Raw genomic sequence first — 19,498 nt, 5'->3', positions numbered from 1 at the left:
TTTTGGTTTGACCAATGCACCAGTCACATTGAATCGCTTGATGGAGAAGCTATTCAGGCTTCACCGAACCTTTATTGGAGTGTTCTTTGATGATATTATCATCTACTCTAATTCACTAGATGAACACAAGCAACATCTCCAGGTAATATTTCAAGTCTTACGAGAGAATAAACTTTAAGTTAATTAAAAAAAAGTGATTTTTTCTTACAAGAGATTCAATACTTAGGTCACATTATCTCTCAAGATGGCATCCAAATGGATCCATCAAAGCTAGAGGTAATAAAAGGATGGCCTAATCCAAGGAATCTTCATGAACTAAGAGCTTTATAGGTATGTGTGCATACTATAGACACTTTATAAAAAAGTTCTCACTAATAGCAGGACCATTACATGACCTAACAAAGAAAAAAGTTAGGTATACATGGTCTGCCAAGGAGAACAATGCTTTCAAAAATCTTATCTCTCAACCTGTGCTTACACTGCCAGACCTCTCAAAGCCGTTTGAGGTACAATGTGATGCTTGTGGTGATTGCCTTGGAGCTATTTTTACTCCACGAAGGGCACACCATAGCCTATAAAAGTTGAAGGCTCGACCTTGGTGAGCAAGCTCTAGGCATATATGAAAAGGAACTCCTCACAGTTCTACATGCCTTAGACTTGTGGAAGCACTATTTACTGGGGACTCCTTTCATTCTGCGGATAGATTACCAAAGCCTTAAGTATTTCATGACGCAGACCAAGCTCTCCGACAAAAAAATGAGGTGGGGAAATTTCCTTTTGCAATTTCATTTTCATAGTGCTCACATTGCTGGCAAGCATAACCAAGTAGCCGATGCACTCTCAAGACAACCGAGAGTGAATGCGGTTTCCATAGCAACTCACAATCATCTATCTTCTATGATATATAAGTACGCTATTGATTCCGATTTAAGACATGTGATTTCAGCCCTTGCACTAGGGAAGAAAGAGGAACCATTTACCTTACAAGATGGGTGTCTTCTGTATGGAAATAGACTATGCGTTACTAACTCATTACATGAGAAAGTAATGTATGAATCTCATGTTCCTCCTTATGCGGGGCATAGAGGGATTCAATCTACCCTAAAAGGGATTGAAACTTATTTTTATTGGCCTGCCATGAAAGCAAACATACAAGAGTATTTTTCTAAATGTGTGGTATGCCAAAAGACAAAGTGTGATAGAGGAAAGCAACCTGGATGCAATTGCAACCATGTGCCAGTGCATCCACGCATGATGTCTTCTTTCAAGATTCAAGCATATGAAACATTATGAAATTATTTGAGCACACATTCATGCATTAGATGCTACCATCATTCTAGCATCAACACACCTAGTCGCAATTGCAACCATGTGCCGAAGCATGAATTACGGGAAGCAACATAAAACATAGTCATCTTGCGTTTTTGCAATGACACACCTAGCCGCAATTGCAACCATGTGCCAGTGCATCCACGCACGGTGAGTTCTTTCTAACAGATGCTCCTGTCATTCTAGCAGCAACACACCTAGTCGCATTTGCAACCATGTGCCGAAGCATGAATGACTGGGAGCAACATAAAACATAGTCACCCTACTCTTTTGCAATGACACACCTAGCCGCAATTGCAACAAGGTGCCAGTGCATCCACGCACGGTGACTTCTTTCAAGCAGATGCTATCGTCAATCTAGCAGCAACACACCTAGTCGCAATTGCAACCATGTGCCGAAGCATGAATGACTGGGAGCAATATAAAACATAATCATCGTACGCTTTTGCAATGACACACCTAGCCGCAATTGCAACCATATGCCAGTGCATCCATGTAGGATGGTTTGATAAAAGAAATTTTATACCTTTGAGTTTTAACGCAAAAAACTCAAAAAAACATCAATAAAATAAGGAAGGGATTAAAAAATTACCACTACACTGCTTTAAGAATGTGGAAAGCTACCAGAAAGTTTGGTGAAGAAGACTTTTCAATGTACCTCTCTTGTGAAAAAGACAAGCACCGGCGTCGTCTTTATATAGCCACGGCGGGCCCGGCGGGGAAGTGGCTTTACCCGGCGGGCCCGGCGGGCCTTTAGCCGGTCTCCAAGTCTCCTTGTAGGTCAAAAAAGATGAATGTCAATTAACATAATATTTGTTATTTTGCATTTCTATTGTTATTAACCTGAAATTATAGTGTGATCACGTCATTTTGAAATACCTGTCTGTATGGAAATAGACTATGCGTTACTAACTCATTACGTGAGAAAGTAATGTATGAATCTCATGTTCCTCCTTATGCGGGGCATAGAGGGATTCAATCTACCCTAAGAGGGATTGAAACATATTTTTATTGGCCTGCCATGAAAGAAAACATACAAGAGTATGTTTCTAAATGTGTGGTATGCCAAAAGACAAAGTTTGATAGAGGAAAGCAACCTGGATTGCTTCAACCTTTGCCAATCCCTAATTCACCATGGGAGAGCATATCTATGGATTGCCTAAGTCTATCCATGGGAATACGGGAATATGGATGATAGTAGACAAGTTCAGTAAACAAGCTCATTTTATACCTGTCAAAAAGACTATCAAAGCCCATCAAATGGTAACCCTCTTCATATCACAAATCTTCAAGTACCATTGCTTGCCGATGTCCATAGTGTCGGACAGAGATCCTACAATGACCAGTAATTTTTGGAAGGTCTCTTTGAGAATTTAGGGACAAGGCTAATTTTCTCTTCGGCCTATCACCCGCAAACGGATTCCAAAGTGATATAGCTAACCTAAATTCTTGATCTACTAAAAGCCTATGTAGTGAAAGTACAGTATTAATGAGGTAGCGACCAAGCTAGATGGATGCAAGGCATACAATTAAAGGATAACCTAAACCTTGTCAATGCTTACAATGCTTCCCTAGAGTAAGCAAATGTACAAATTTTTAAAATGAACAAAGTTTTTTTCTTATAAGACTCTCTTTTTCTATTGTGCACAAATGTTAACTAGTATGAATTCTTAGAATCAAGTTTGTGGAGAGTACGTCTTCCAAACACCAAGTAGAGCTTCTCACTCTACTATGGAAGATTGATAGAATTAATGCGCAGACATGCTTGCGGCAGCCTTAGGCCCTCAAGCACCAAATGGATTAGTCATCCATTCTAGAACGATGTCGTGGGGTAAGATAGGGATCCTCTACCCGCTAGAAAAAGGACTAATGAATAGGTTTTATCTTCTCTACCCCATAGTCGAGGACGACTATGATTTCAAGAGAGAGGTAATGTCATAATAACTAATATCTAATTCTTCTAAATGATTTTCTCATGTTAAACTGATCATTTAATATGGGGAAGTACCAGGGGAGAAAAAGCTAGATTATTGGTAAGGCTAGTAGACTAGCCACAATAGGGATCCAAAGGAGGGAAAATAGGGATCAAAAGGGGGACCATCTGCAGAAGAGAAATGTGCAAGCAATGGGCTTCAAAGACCTAAGGTTCAGCTCATTAAGACTTCCGAAATGCTAAGGTTCCAAAATTCAAAGGTTAAGTCCAATGGTCATTCCTTAGGAAAATTGGATGCTTTGTAGTGTGCAAAAAGTCTTCAAAGACTCCTAAAGAGGAGGGGGCGAGCCCTTTTAGTAGGGGATGAGAGACACACACACACACACACACACACACACTCATGAAAGCCCCTTTACACAAAGGGCATAGTGGATACATGTCATCTCCCTAGCACAATTCCCCACAAGGTGCATTCAAATTCTATTGGATGGCCATAGAGGTGGACCAATGAGAATTAGTCTAGAGTAAATCTAGTTTAATTCATTTAAAAACACTTAATAAAAGAACCAATAAGAATTAAGATCTCTAGAGACTATTGGCCAATCTCCCAAGGGGTCCAATGAGCATTCAACAGCCCAATGGCTTGCCTGATTCCTATTAGCCAGAAGACTAAGGGTCCAATGAGTATTTAATTGAAATGATTAATTACCTAAGGCTCTCACAAAAGGGAAAAAGGGGAGACATGTCACAAGGCTATCACTTATGCTTCTTAATTATCAATGGCTAGGCTTTGCAGGGTCCAATGGGGTGTCATCATGAGTAAAAAGCATGAGGGGTCAACCAAGAGAGAGGGGGGGACTGATTTTGTCAAGAAATTATCACATACACACTCACACAATCTCATGTGTGAAGCAAAGAAGACTCTCTCTCTCTCTCTCTCTCTTTATCAAGATTTAATGGAAAACTCATTACCTACTCCAAGTTTGTGAGAAGGGAGGCCTACACCAACAACTCTTGGCTTTGCGATGCAAATCCAACCAAGAGACAAGCTCCAATGCATGTTCATCTCCTCTACCATGCTAATTACTTAGCTATTATAAGCTATTATGAGTGATTAGGTGAGGAGATATAATTCTTTCTCATAAGACTAATCCTTATTCCTCTCAATCTACTCTCATACCTCGCTAGCTTGCACGTTCTTTGAAGGTGTGTGAGGTCTTGGGTCTGAGACCGTGAGGGAATTGATGTTGTGTTTTATAAGTGTGTGCATGGTGCTAGAAGCTTCCATCTTCATTGCACCAGCAAGTTATTGAAGGAACACAAAGTATTGTATTGTAAAATGTCTCCTTGGATGGGGGAAACCTATAATACAAAGCCTTTTGGAGGGAGGACCAGCTCCATGTAAATTCGGTCCTCAATTGTTGTCAATAGCTTAATTTCCCTCTCTTTTGAAGTAATGTTCATGCCTATCTAACTAGGTGTTATGCTTTTTGTTGCTCTCTCCATCCAAGCACTCTTGCTATGCTCATTGGGAATCTATTCTAATGAAATGCTCCCTATGTCTATGCTATTTTCCACTACACACAAGTTACTAGGCCATTAAATGTTACAACCATTGTCTCATACAAAATACTTTTCATGTGAGCCTACTTAATACCTACAAAGGAGAGCCACCAAGTGAACCAATTATTAAAGACCCTCCCAAAATCACTACAAGAGGCTCTTCACATTAGCGACGCTCACACAGCGACGCTGAAAAAAAAAAATCCCGGCGTCGCTATGAGCGTCGCTATAAGCGTCGCTATGAGCGTCGCAAATTTCTTTGTAAATTTGCGACGCTCATAGCGACGCTCATAGCGACGCTCACTGGGGTAAAAAAAATAACCGAGCGCGCCCAAAAACTCAGATCTCAGATCTGAGTTTTTCGGCGCCCTCAAGCAAAGAGCAGGTAACGCTCTCCCTCACTCTCTCTCTCTCTCTCTCTCTCTCTCTCTTTTTCTTTTACACACACACACACACACACACACACACGAAGAGAGGAAGGAGAGCCAGGTATGCTCCTTCTCTCTCCTCATTCTCATGTTCCCTTCCCCTCTTTCTCTCTCCATCGCGCTCTCTCTCACACACACACACATACACACACACATATAGTGTTTTTGAGAGAGAGAGAGAGAGAGAGAGAGAGAGAGTGCAAAAACGCACACATACATAAACAAAGAATGCACACACACATTGAGAGAGAAAAAGAGAGAGAGAGCATGCATAAACAAAAAACGCACGCATTGAGAGAGGAAAAGAGAGAGAGAACATGCATAAACAAAAAACGCACACATTGAGAGAGGAAAAGAGAAAGAAAACATGCATACGATCCAAAAAAACGCACACACATTGAGAGAGAAAGAAAGAGAAACTAAGGGAGCGTCGTAGGAAACTAATTAAAATTAAAAGACCTAAAGATCTAGCCGACGAGGAGTTGAACTGAAGACCTATTATTCAAGAGAGAAATGGCATAATCAATCTATCATACTTGGCATGAGTGATAGAAAGGTTATACCATTTATCTCTTTTTATTGGCACACACATCCACACACGCGCACACACACAGGAAGAAGAGAGTTATAACGTCGTAGGAAACTATTTTAAAAGACGTTAAAGATTAGGTTATATGTAGACTTACATTAAATTAGATTTAGGTTTATTTTTAACTAGATTTACATTTATTTAAGCTAGATTTAGATTTATGTTATATTAGATTAGATGCGGGTCTCCATAGACTGCGATGCCTGCATGAAGCGGGTGAAGAAAGCCCTCAATGGAATATAGGGTATTGCTGCCTTCACTCATAGTGGGCTCCGTCGATCCAAAAGTACTGGTGAAATGTCTTCAGAAGATAGGGAAGAAGGTGGATCTTCAGGGCGGCAAGAGTCACTACATCCCCGACACAATGACCATCTAGACAACCTCTAGTCATTAGACTTACGTTAAATTAGATTTAGCTTTATTTTTAGTTAGATTTACGTTTATTTAGATTTACGCTTATTTACGTTAGATCGAGTCCACGCAAGAATTACTTACGGTTTAGGGTTTAGAGTTAGACGAACAGTGAAAAGATCTACTGTGAAAAGATGTTAAGATGAAGTGAAGTGCTACAGCTAGAGAAGAGGCAAAGGGATTTTGTCCACTACATGCAGTATCATGTAGACGTGGGTGTCTAGATTTCTTGTACCCACAAATATAGGTATTGACCAATAAAGACGAGATTATAACCCGGTGGTTCTGATCTCCGTGCACCTCTAGACCGAGGTGTGCGGGGATTGGACATGACTAGAGAATGTGAGGTAAGAGAGAGAGAGAGAGAGAGAGAGAGAGAGAGAGAGAGAGAGAGAGAGAGAGAGAGAGAGAGAGAGATAAGATGAAGAATGCCAATAGAATATTAAATTTGTTGTCTAGGTTATAAGTTTTTTATCCTCATTATGAGTAGCGACGAGGATGTGGGACCGTCCAACCGAAACACCTATCTCTCAACGAGGGTCTTATGTCCTTGTAATCAATGCAAGCATGCTGTGCGACGGACAAGACGTGTTTCTTTGCAGCACGTTCGTGAATTTGGCGAGTTCGATCCATCTATTATAGATCGAGTTGTTGCCAATTATAACTCGTCGGACTCTGACGCTGGCCAACAAGCAGCAATCTTGCAACCCAATAGACGTATTCGCAGGCGCTTTGGTCAAGCAGCATATGTGAGGCCACAAGATGTAGCCTCTGACAGCTCGGGGGATGATCATGCAGAGCACATTCCCAACGAGGCAATGTTTGAGCCCGAGATTGATGAAATGATCGAGACGATCATGGATTCAGAAAGGCTTATCTATGATGATATGAAAAGTGAAGCCGATACATCATTGTATAATGGAGCACGTATGTCTAGATTGAAAGCACTCCTGGTTCTTCTCAACATGCAGGCAAAGTTTGGATGGAGTGACACTAGCGTCACAGCGCTTTTCAGGTGATCTATTACAATTAGTTTACTTTAATAGAACTCATGGTGTATAATGATCTGATAGATTTTTACACGACTGTATCATATTTTTATGTTGTGTAGATTGCTGAAAGAGCACATTCTACCAGCTGACAATGTGATGCCAGATTCCCGAGATGAAGCAAGAAAGATTTTGCGAAACTTGGGGATGGATTACAATTCTATCCACGCTTGTCCTAATGACTGCATTCTTTTCAGAGGGGAATACACAGACATGGAGAAGTGTCCGAAATGTGATTCCGAAAGATATCGAGTAGATCTCCACGGGACAAAAATTCCACAAAAGGTTTTGCGACATTTTCCTTTGCTTCCTCGCATCAAGCATTTCTTCGAATGTAAGTCCATGGCCGCCCTAGCATCATGGCATGAGGAGAATAAATCTTCGGATGGTGTGCTACGAATTCCTGCAGATTGCGCAGCCTGGAAACATATAGATGGAACATGGTCGGATTTTGCCAGGGAAGCTCAAAATTTGCGCTTAGGCCTGGCTATGGATGGCGTAAATCCATTTGGTCAAAGATCAACATCTTACAGTGTATGGCCCGTTGTCATCGTCAACTACAACATTCCCCCGTGGTTGACTACGAAGAAGGGGCACCTATGGCTAAGCTTGATTGTGCCAGGGCGATATAAAGTGGGGAATATGGATGTGTATCTTCGTCCACTATTGGAAGAGCTACAACAATTGTGGATTGGCATAGAGGTGGTGGATATGAGCCGACACACAGGACGACGGAATGCTTTGATCAGAGGTATTCTAATGTGGACCATGCATGACTATCCCGGGCTAACAGAATGCTCAGGTGATCTATTGACACTCCTCTCTCAGACACTGTAAATCTTGTTTTTCCCCATAGTTGATCTATTATCATATGTATACATGCAGGGCTTCAAACAAGCGGATACAGAGCATGTGTCACATGTGGACCTAGACTGAATGCACGTAGGGCACCCTCACTGAAGAAGCAAATCTACGAAGGTCATCAAGCGTATCTTCCGGAGAATCATGTGTTACGCGACGGCTTTTTGGGAAGAGAGCCACCAAGGATGTCTGCACAAGCATGGTTAGAGCAGAAGGAGATGTGCGATGACGGATTGCCTCCAGGGATGAAGAGACTATCTCTATGGTACGAGTTACCATACTGGCCTCGACTCGTGATCAATCACTTGCTCGATCCAATGCACATATTCAAGAATGTGGGTAATCTACTATGGGACCATTTGACCGGCAAGAAAGATACTTTGGGAGCCAGAGTTGACCTTAGAAATGTGGATCGTATGGAGCAATATTGGCCGCAAACAGCGTCTGATGGATCGATAAAACTTCCTAAAGCACCATGGATTTTCACAGGAGCCCAAGAACGCAAAGTAAAAGAGGCCATTCGATCTTTGCGGACCCCCACTGGCGTAATGCACTCGCTCCGAACGTGTTTTACTAAAGAAGGAAAGCTTACCGGTTTGAAGTCACACGATTGGCATAAAATGTGTCAGGTACGTTCATAGTGGACTTTAATATCATTGCATAAAATGTGGACTTTAATATCATTGCTGCACATACTTTACAGTTTATTTTACCGGTTGCCATTGAGGGATGTTTGTCTCTCGACATCCGTAACACAATCTACAAACTTGCAAAGCTGGTGCAATGGATCTCACAAAAGGAGATCGACGTAGACTCCATACCATTCGCCAAACTAAATGCTGCGGAGCTTGTGTGCATGTTTGAGAAACATTTTCCTACTACAATGCTAACCATTCAGGTGCATCTTCTTATTCACATAGTTGATGAGGTGGAAATAGCTGGCACAGTTCATTCCAGATGGATGTTCTTCTTAGAGCGTTTCATGAAAACGCTTAAGGGATATGTGCGTCAAAAGGCACGTCCGGAGGGTAGCATGGCAGAAGGTTGGTTGGTATCAGAGTCCCTAGTGTACATTGGAGAGTGGTTAGACGGATTTGATAAATCCCGGGATACGCTATGGCGAACCATAGATGATGAGCGCATATCTGGGATTGTCATGTGCAATCTCGGTGTTGAGAAGAAGATGACGGAAGATCTAGAGGCTAAAATCAACCGATTTTGCATGCTTCACAATCCAGTGATGCAAAAGTGGATTTCACAATATGAGGATGCAAAGCAAGAGCGACAAAGGGCACGAATCGAGTGGAGACGGGGAAGACGACCACCGATGCACTATCCAGCGGTTCTGGAGAGCCTACCAACCTTCATGAGCTTAAGATGGTTGCACAACCAATTGAAAAGCGCACAACAATGCGGTGACGAAGTGACTGAAGAAGAGTGGGAGTACTCTCGGGGTTGCGCGACCAAGGTAAGTTTGCAATGTACGACTAGCAAGTGACTTTATTTATAAACGTTTGAACGGCCACTCATAATCTTTGTTCGTTGTAGTATAAGTCATACACAGCAGCATGGTGTAAAGGTCGACATTTTAGGGTGGAACGAATCGACAAAAAGCGTTTTACTCAAGATTGTGGAATCATGGCAAAATTTGAACAGTCTAGTCGACGACGTTCCTCTGATGCAGATCCCGTGGTGGCGGAACTCACTTACTTCGGCACGCTGCAAGAGATTTTGAGGATCGATTACAGAGGATTTTTTGTCGACTTGTTCGACGTGCAATGGTTCAAGATAATCATGGAGGGTCGAAACGCTACTGTGCGTAGAGGAGAGTCTGGTTTTCTTGAGGTGGATTCTACTAAGAAATGGACTGACCTAAGAGACACTTTCGTACTACCCGAGCATTGTGAACAAGTAAGTATATAAATAGTTAACATCCCCCTTTTACAAGTTATGTGCTTGAAAGCTCTCATGTAAGTTATGTGGCTCTGGCAGGTAGTATTTCATCCTACAAAGTCTACATCAAATTGGTGGTACGTCATAGAGGTAGCCCCTCGTAGTGCAAGGACGTATGAAGGCTACCATGTGCCAATCACAACGACATCAATGGAGGAGATCAGAGAAGATGCTCAATCAGAAGCCGCTGCGGTGGTGCCAGACGAGCATCAAGATGCTACTGCTCTATATGGGGTGCATGCAGAGGAGCTACAAAATGAAACAGAGGATATGTGTTTAAACGGAGAGCTCTATATAGATATAGGAAGTTATGCTGAGTTATGCGAGGATGAGAGAGAGATCTCTTAAAGCCACAAATATTGTATTTGAACAATTTTGCTCCGTGCTGTAAAAGCTCTAGCTCTTTTGATTGAAAATTCTGAGTTTTCGACTTGCCTCTTCTACCACTCGATTCATTGCGTCATTGTATTTATATGCGTCATTACGTCATTGTATTTAATGGTATTTGCGTCATTGTCTACTCTATTCATTCAATATTAAGTTTAAATATTCGTGTGTTTAATGCAGGTACGGATGATGAGGAGTTTCTTTCTTCTTTGTCACCGCAGCAGAGACAGTGGTACGTGGAGCGTCATCGCTCTGGCGCATCATCGCGCGTTCCTACACCATCCGCATCTCCCTCTCTTTCGGAGCATTCGGCGCGCTCCGAAGCTTCGGCGTCGACGAGACGAGCGTCACACTCTTCTAGACACCGGCGCTCTAGTGGTGGCGGTGGCGGTTGTTGTGGGGATTCCGCCACCGATGCCTCCACACCGCCTCGTGTTCGACGAGGCTCTTTACCCTCCCCTTCTTTGCCCGCCCCCACACCAGCCACAGCATCGCCGTCTACGCCAGGTTTTGCACGGCTGACTGTTCCTAGAAGCTACACACCTCTACCTACTCCGCCAGGAGCCACCCCACTCGACACTCCTCGCTTCGGGGCCCAGACGCCGGTGGAGACACCTGACGTCCGTACCCCCATCGACACGCCGCTAGAGACCCCTGCCGGGACACCCAGGTTCACGCGTCACCGGCCAGAGGGCTTGCCTTACTCCGTCGACATCAGCGGCGGCATCATCATGGATGATGACGGCAAGAAGGTGATCTCGCGCATGCGTGGTCTTTGCTCTCAGCTGTTTAGACACTATATACTAAACAAATGGAGTGAAGTACCAAGTGATTTAAAAAACAGAGTCATCAGCATACTTCATGATGAGTTTCCCGTTCCAACACGGGATCAGCGCTTCAATGAAGACCTGATGAAGATTCGAATGCGCGAATACTGCAAACACAAGCGTTCCGAAGTGCAAAAAGCAATCAAGAATGGGTGGAATAGGCCAGATTGGCTGGCCAAAGAAGATTGGAAGAATGCGAAGAAAGCAGCGCGCGAGAATCCCGACAAGTGGAAGCAACAAAAAGATGCAGCCAGAGCGCGAGTAGAGGCAGGGAGCTCGCACCACTTGGGGAGCGGTGGATGGGCATCATTTGAGGCCGATTTTGTAAGTCTTTTCACATTGCTCTTTATGCATGTTCGATAGTTTAGGGTTTATGAGTTTTTTAGTTCTAACATAATGAAATCTTTGTATGTTTTGACAGTGGTCGATGACAGGACGTGATCCCACACCGTACGAGCGCGAGTACGCAGGCAGGAAGGGCTTAAACGCCCTGATGGACATTCTCAGTTCTCGCAGCGGCATGGTTAGTATTACGGTTTACTCTTTTTTATTTTTTGTATTGTTTTATAAATGTCGTTATATGTTTATACTTACTGAAAACTGTCTTATTGTCTTTTTTTGCAGAATCCGACAGATACGCCGCTTGGACGCGATGAGACGTCTGATTAGACGACGTCAGTTTAGCCGTAGCTAGATAGCATTAGTTTAGGGTTTCTCATAGCTTATGTATCATGAGACGGATTTTATACGTCTTTTTGAACCATGTATATTATTACATTTGTCACCGCAATTCCTTTTGCCAATCAATTCTTTATGCCTATGATGTTGTACAATTGTCATTATTACATTTGCCAATCAATTCAGTTTGTCTATGATGTGTACAATTGTCAATTTTGCAAACAATGCGTCTTGTGGGTGACTATTTTGGGTCTATTATTTACCTTTGCACTTTTTTTAAAAAGTGAATCAAGTACAATATGGTTGATGGGTGGCAGGGCATTCAATGCCCTGCCACCAAAAAAATATTCTCTCAGGCGTCGCTATAAGCGTCGCTATTTATGGCTCTGTAGCGTCGCTATATGCGTCGCTATACTCTTCTGTGAGACCGTCGCTATAAGCGTCGCTATAGACGTCGCTATAAGCGTCGCTATATAGCGACGCCTATAGCGACGCTTATAGCGACGCCTATAGCGACGCATATAGCGACGCTCTCGTAGCGACGCTTTTAGCGACGCTTATAGCGACGCCGGGGGTTATAAAAACCCAGTGTATTTCCGTCGCTAAGAGCGTCACAAGAGCACATAACCTCTTGTAGTGAATCAAAGACCAAGAAGAGGTGCTACAACCCGAAGCTATCCTTCGGCATGAAGACAAGGTACTACGACATTGTAAGATTATCTGACGACATCTTATTAAGTTCAAAAACTATCCTTTTGAAGATGCTAGATGGATGCAAGGAATACAACTTTAGGATAGTATAAACCTTGTCAATGATTACAATGCTACACTAGAGTAAGTGAATGTACAAATTTCTTTCAAATGATCAATGTTTTTCCCTTATAAGACTAATTTTATTTTTATTGTGCACAAATTTAACTAATATGCATGCTTAGAATCATGTTTGTGACGAGGACGCCTCTCAAACACCAAGTAGAATTTGTCACTCTACTTTGGGAGAATGAAATGGACTAAAGAGTAGACATGCTTGCGGTAGCTATGTGTTCCAAGCACCAAATGGATTAGTCATTCATCTTGGAAAGATGTCGTAGGGTAAAAAGGGATCCTCTACCCACTAAGAAACATTGACTAATGACTAAGGCTTTATCTCTTTAGCTCATAGTCGAGGACAACTATGATTTCAAGAGAGAGGTAATGTCATAAAATCTAATATCTAACCAACCCAAATGATTTTAATGTGGGGGAATCAATGATAATAATGGTTAGAATATAGACATGTGCTTACAAGTCTCTCTCAACACGGGGCCAATGATAAAGGGGTCCAAATGAGAGATGGTCTCTCAAAGAGCAAGGATAGACAATGGAGCTTAAAGACCTTAGGGTTAGCTTCATTGAAGACCTACAAAGGTTAGTGTTAAAAGTTCTTTGACCTTAGGTAAGCTAGGGTTGTGCTTGAGGTGGGAACTCAACCCAAGCTTGAGGTGTTGTTGTGCTTTCTGACTAAGATGCTTGAGGTGCTTGTCGTGCTTGCCGACTAGGGAGCTTGAGTTGCTTGTGGGAACTCTACCCAAGCTTGAGGTGCTTTGTCATGCTTGCTGACAAAATGCCTACAAAGGAGGGGATGATCCCCAAAACTAGGGGGATGAGAGAGAACACACACACACACACACACACAGGGGAATTTATATTTGTGAGCTTTTGTTTTCAAGATTTTATTTTCGAGCTTTTGGAATTGAAACATTATTTTCAAGCTTTTTAACACTCGTATTACACTAACGATATCTTCAAATATTATTAGTGTGACATGAGAAAAGTCTACATTAGATTGTACAATCCTTCGATCACCAAACAATAAGATGTAGCATGCATGCATGTCTTTGCTTGTGGGAATGTATACTCATGCACATCTCTTATTAGCACGAAATGTAACTATAAAAAAATCATGATTTCTCATTAGTTTTGATTGAATATCATATTTTGAAGAATATTAAGGAACCTACCCGCCATAGTTCAACATAACTTATAAAATCAACTCAAGAAACCTCAAAACAAAACTAAATTTCAAGTAGCAATATGATATGCATATCATACCACATAGCAAACCTTCAATCACATAATCAAGTCACATGGCCATCGTAACGCTTGAATGCTACTGCAGTGATCAAAGTGCATGCCATAGTTGATCTTTCTATCCTCGCCGCACTGCATTCAAATAAAACTTTCATTATATCGCAGGTCCTCTTGCCACATTTGCAACCAAACGAGCAAGAAGAGCCACCACAATTTACATTTCGACAACCAGACATATTGTTTGGCTTCTGGATTCTCTACTAAATTTCTCCATCGCATTCACTAGCTATTGATTCTCTCTCTCTCTCTCTCTCTCTCTCTCTCTTTCTCTCTCTCTCTCTCTCTCTCTCTCTCACACACACACACACACACACACACACACACACACACAAAAAGAGGGGGGACCAAGATCCCTCTATCATCCACGTGCGCGGACAATGAGAGGGATCTTGGCCCTCCCCCTTTTTTCACAAAAGAGATTGTATATATAGGCTCTTAAATTTGGCATGTGTAGCTTCTTGCCCATATTCTCCATCACATCTATCACGGCTAATGACTCTATGTGTGTGTGTGTTTTGAATCAATAACCTAACTTTGAATCAATATGAATTCGAACAAAATGGCACCCAACAATTCCTAGACTCCAACACAATTAGACACACCCTAGAGAAGGGTCAAATAAGAACCTCTCCAAAGTTCTTTTATGCAAAACTAGAGTGCTTTGTTAGCCGCATTTGTATTGAATTGAAGTGAGTCCGAGGGTAAGAGAAAACAAGAACCTAGAAGACAAAATCTTGTTGGGGGGGGGGGGGGGGGAGAGAGAGAGAGAGAGAGAGAGAGAGAGAGAGAGAGAGAGAGAGAGAGAGAGAGAGACAGAGGGGAAGAGAAAACAAGAACCTAGAAAAATATTGGAGAGAGAGAGAGAGAGCGTTCATTTTGCTGTGTCAGTAGTAATGACTATAGAATTCATTTCGCTACACCAATAGTAACGAGTATAGACATTCATTTATCGATTGTCCTCAATGAGCACGATGATGTTGGCTAAAGCTTTGTGAATGAGATTGTGTGCATAACCAGTAATCAAGGCACTCCATGACACATGATCTTTGTAAGGTAGTCTATCAAATACTACACGAGCCTCCTCCATGTTGCCGCACATACTTGTCCACAAGGGAGCTGCCAATAAATGGGGAAACATCTAGGCCCCTTCCAATAACTTGGTCATGTACCCATTTTCCCTGCTCTTCAGTTGCAATTGAAGACCCTCCCACTCCATTTGCTTTGCACAATGAATTGCTGTGTCTACTTGAGCATGATGTGCTTATGTGTGATCAGTGTAGTCCATGTTGCAACATTTCTCTATGGAAATCTACTAAAGAGCACTTGGACATCATCAAGCATTCAAGCCTTCAGATACATATCAACCAACATATTGCCAACAAAACTATTTGACTTGAAACCATTCATGGCAGTATGAGTAGGCACATGCCATGCTCAAAAGGGATTGCCAACAAAACTATCTGACTCGAAACCATTCATGATAGTATGAGCAAGCACCTGCATCTAAGGGATTCCAGCTGCAAAGTACAATGATTTAAATACTATTAGAGATAAATCATTCACCAATATTTATGAGCTCAAAATCTCATGGTAAAGAGCAACAAGTTGCTCCTTTTCACCGAGCCTGGTATGGGCCAAACTAATGGCACCCTAGGTAGAAGCAATAGGTTTTCCTAAAATTCTTTAAAATTGATTAGCTTGGGCAAGATTCCCAAAGGACGCATTCATACAAATGAAGGAAATGCCAATGTAATATTTGTTACCAGATCATTGTGCAATATAAATTTCTAAAGTGCGTTTGATGTGCTTCTCTGAGGCACATTTATACAGCCCTGAAGTGGAATTTGAAGCCTTGGGTGATCCAAGCTATTACTTGAGTCAAGAAGGATCAGAAATGACCATCCCCGAATTGCAAGGGAAGCATGCATCATTTCAGCCGCAACACTGCTTGTCGATCTAGAGCCAGAATTGCAAGGGAATCATGCATCATTTAAGTTGCAACATTGCATGTTGATCTAGAGCCAGCAAATCAACACAACCCAAATCCACAAGCTTGAATTCCACAAGATACACAGGTTCCAAAAGCGTTGGTTTTGTTGTGAGTTGAGATGCCTACATAACACGTCACACTATAGGGATAACCTAACCACCTCCTCTATGGATGGCATTAGCAAGGACGACATCACATAACTCAAAAGGTATACCCCTCATGTTGTCCTCAACAAGGGCACCCTCCTACGTGTCCCACTGGAAGGCAACAACAACACAAAATCCTTGATTCCATTCAAGTACTACACTCCTTTACACATGTCCACAACCAAATTTGGACCAAAGCACCAAATTTTCTTACCCAAGTCCTTATCCCACCGAAACTCCCCTGAGAGAATCTTACTGCGAGCCTTTGGGTCATCTAGTCTAGGATCAATGCGCCCTTCATCTATTGCCTCTGCAAGTCCCTCTCCTATATGTCTTGACTCATAGTACAATCGATTGTTCTTGTTAGGAGACTTACTCATAATTGTATGATTGGATTTTTCAAGTACAGTCTCCTTGAATGACACGACAGGATCTAAAACCACAATTTTAGCACCCCCCATAAAGTATTCCTGGAAGTCCTTCAAAACAAATCTCAAGATGAAGCTCTCTTGCAACTCGAGTGATGATGTGTTTGCATGACTCTTAAATCGTGAAAACCACCATACAATCAAACTTCGCAAGGTGTTTGAAACCTTCAACAGGATTTGGAAGGTCAGAGGCAAATTTACATTGGACGGCAACATGCATGACAGGCGAGACATAGAACTTCATGGCCCCTAATGGGATAGGTATCAACTTCTTTCTCATTTGTGAGAGTGGCAAAGAATCAACCCTTGTCAAAAGCTAGAATCAACCCTTGTATTTCTCCCTTTGTTTTTACTTGGCAACATATAACTTAGTGATGGCGATGTCCTCAATCCCCCTTCTCCCCACACCCCTCTCTCTCTCTCTCCCTCTCTCTCTCTCTTCTCATTCAGCCGAACTTCAGTGCAGATTGAGTTTGATAAACTCTAAAAAAAGGGGGGGGGGGGGGGGGGGGGGGGGGCTGGAGCCCCCCTATCATCCGCGTGCACGGATGATGGGAGGGCTCCTGCCCCCCCTTTTTTTGCAGACTTTATTTGCATGAGCCCACGCGACCCGCCTACAACGGGTCTTGCTTGCTCTTACCAATGGTTTTGAATCACCAATCCTATACTTTTTCTCAAGCTCACTCATGCGCACACATAGAACCCCGAGAACCCCCATAATGGTCTCGTCATGAATCTATTTATCTATGCCAACATAGCCCATGTGAACACAAGTCTTATATAATTATTGCCACATCTAGTGTATATCTTGACCAAGGAAGCACCAAGCATGACGTTTTCCTTCAATAACCCCTAAATAAAATTAACATCGTGAATTATTTTGCCCATATCAACATCTTGTGTAATTCCACATGTTGTCAATGTGCAAATGTACGTGATTGCATTTGGAGAGATGCCCTCTCTTTGGATCTGCTCAAAACAACCCAAAGCTTTTTAACCCTCATAGCGTTGGACATATCCTGCAATCAATGCACTCCATAAGGCAACATTGTGGGCATGAAGCTTGTCAAGGACTACACGGAACTTGAAATACATATTGACTAACATGCTTTTTTAAGTGCACCACATTTGGCATACATGTCGACCAAGGCAGTGCGAAGAATGATGTTCTCTTTTAACAACCCCTCACTAAAAATATTATTAGGAATTCTTTTGCCCATATCAACATCTTGTGTGATGCCACATGCCTTCAAGGTGCAAGTGTACATGATTGCATTTGGAGAGTTGCCCTCTTTGTGCATCCGCCGAAAACAGCCTAGAGCTTCATGACCCTAACCCTACTGAACATATCATGCAATCAATGCACTCCATGAGCCAACGTTGCAGATAGGAAGCTCGTCAAGAACTGCACCGAACTTGACGTACATATTGAGTAACGTGCTTTATGAAGTGCACCACATTTGGCAAACATGTTGACCAAAGTAGTTCCAAGTAGGGCGTTTTCTTTCAACCACCCCTGACAATATCATCACGAACTCTTTTGTCAATATCGGTACATTGTGTAATGCCACATGCCTTCAAGGTGCAAGTTTACATGATTGCATTTGGAGAGATGCCCTCTCTATGCATCTCCTGACCTTGACCCTTGCCTTCAAAATGCAAGCGTATGTGATTGCATCTAGACAGACACCCTCGCTTCGCATCCGCCAAAAATTTCCTTGAGCGTTTTGGCCTTGCACAAGTTGGGCATATCCCGCAATCAATGTATTCCAGTGTACATGATAGCATTTGGAGAGATGCCCTCTCTCTGCATCCGCTCAAGCAACCCCGTCCTTTTTTACCCTGACCTTGTTGGGACATCTCATTTTGATGCAAAATGAGTTGAATCGAGATGCTACTTACTTTGTTCCAGTCCAGTGAAAAATGGATTCTTCTTCTCATTGCTCATGATTGCACCAAAGACCGTTCACAATATTTGAAAGCCCATTTTTGTTCGTGGGGAAGGGTTGGAATAAGTTCCCATACACATACTCTGGGACATAACCATTATCATCCTCATCATACATGAGGATGTAGCTGCACCACTTTGAGACATGGTATCCAAAAGTCAAGTCATTGTGGAACCCAATAGAGATATGGTGGTCACCACCAACAACAAAGCGGCCGGAGTTGGGCTTCAAAGTTTGTAGGTTGCCTGTGATGATGATCTGCATGACTCTTGCCTCCAAGAGGGTCTCTTCACGGGCTAGCCTGCCACGCCCATGCACGTACCAAGGAAGCTTTGTGTTGATACCAGTGGGTTAAGTTCATTCAAGCCTATGATGCCATTCATCCCATTCTGCAGTGTGGAGGGTGCTCGGGGTCCATGGAATCAAGAAACCCCAAAGGATCCATCCATCTCTCTCTCTCTCTCTCTCTCTCTCTCTCTCTCTCTCTCTCTCTCTCTCTCTCTCTCTCTCTCTCTCTCTCTCTCTCTCTCTCTCTCTCTCTCTCTCTCTCTCTCTCTCTCTCTCTCTCCGCCTCTGTGCGGCGACACAACACCATGCATGTTGCCTTGATTGGCTCATGAGAATGGGTGTTGGGGTGGGGCAACCAATTAAACGACAATGTTAGCTCAATATTGGGAGGAAGCAAGGCATGAGAGTAAACCTCGGTAGACTTGGTAGATGTTTGTTCCTAGTTTTCTTGTGTCGAGCTTGACAATTTGCACTATTTGTTACTGCTACTAACACTCTCTATTTTGTACCCACCAACTCATACTTGCACACGTCAACATTGAGGTAGAAAATATACCTT

General features: G+C 42.6%; 1 pseudogene; it reads right to left on the bottom strand.

Moving 5' to 3' along the window:
- Window positions 1–16,124: 16,124 nt before the first annotated feature.
- Window positions 16,125–16,946, bottom strand: LOC147444011 (elongation factor 2 pseudogene; annotated as a pseudogene).
- Window positions 16,947–19,498: the final 2,552 nt, after the last annotated feature.

Source organism: Adiantum capillus-veneris, chromosome 13 (assembly GCF_014529385.1).
Source record: "Adiantum capillus-veneris isolate H3 chromosome 13, ASM1452938v2, whole genome shotgun sequence".
Taxonomy (NCBI): Eukaryota; Viridiplantae; Streptophyta; class Polypodiopsida; order Polypodiales; family Pteridaceae; genus Adiantum; species Adiantum capillus-veneris.
The sequence above is the reverse complement of the archived record's forward strand: the minus strand, read 5'-3'. Positions and strand labels throughout refer to the sequence as shown.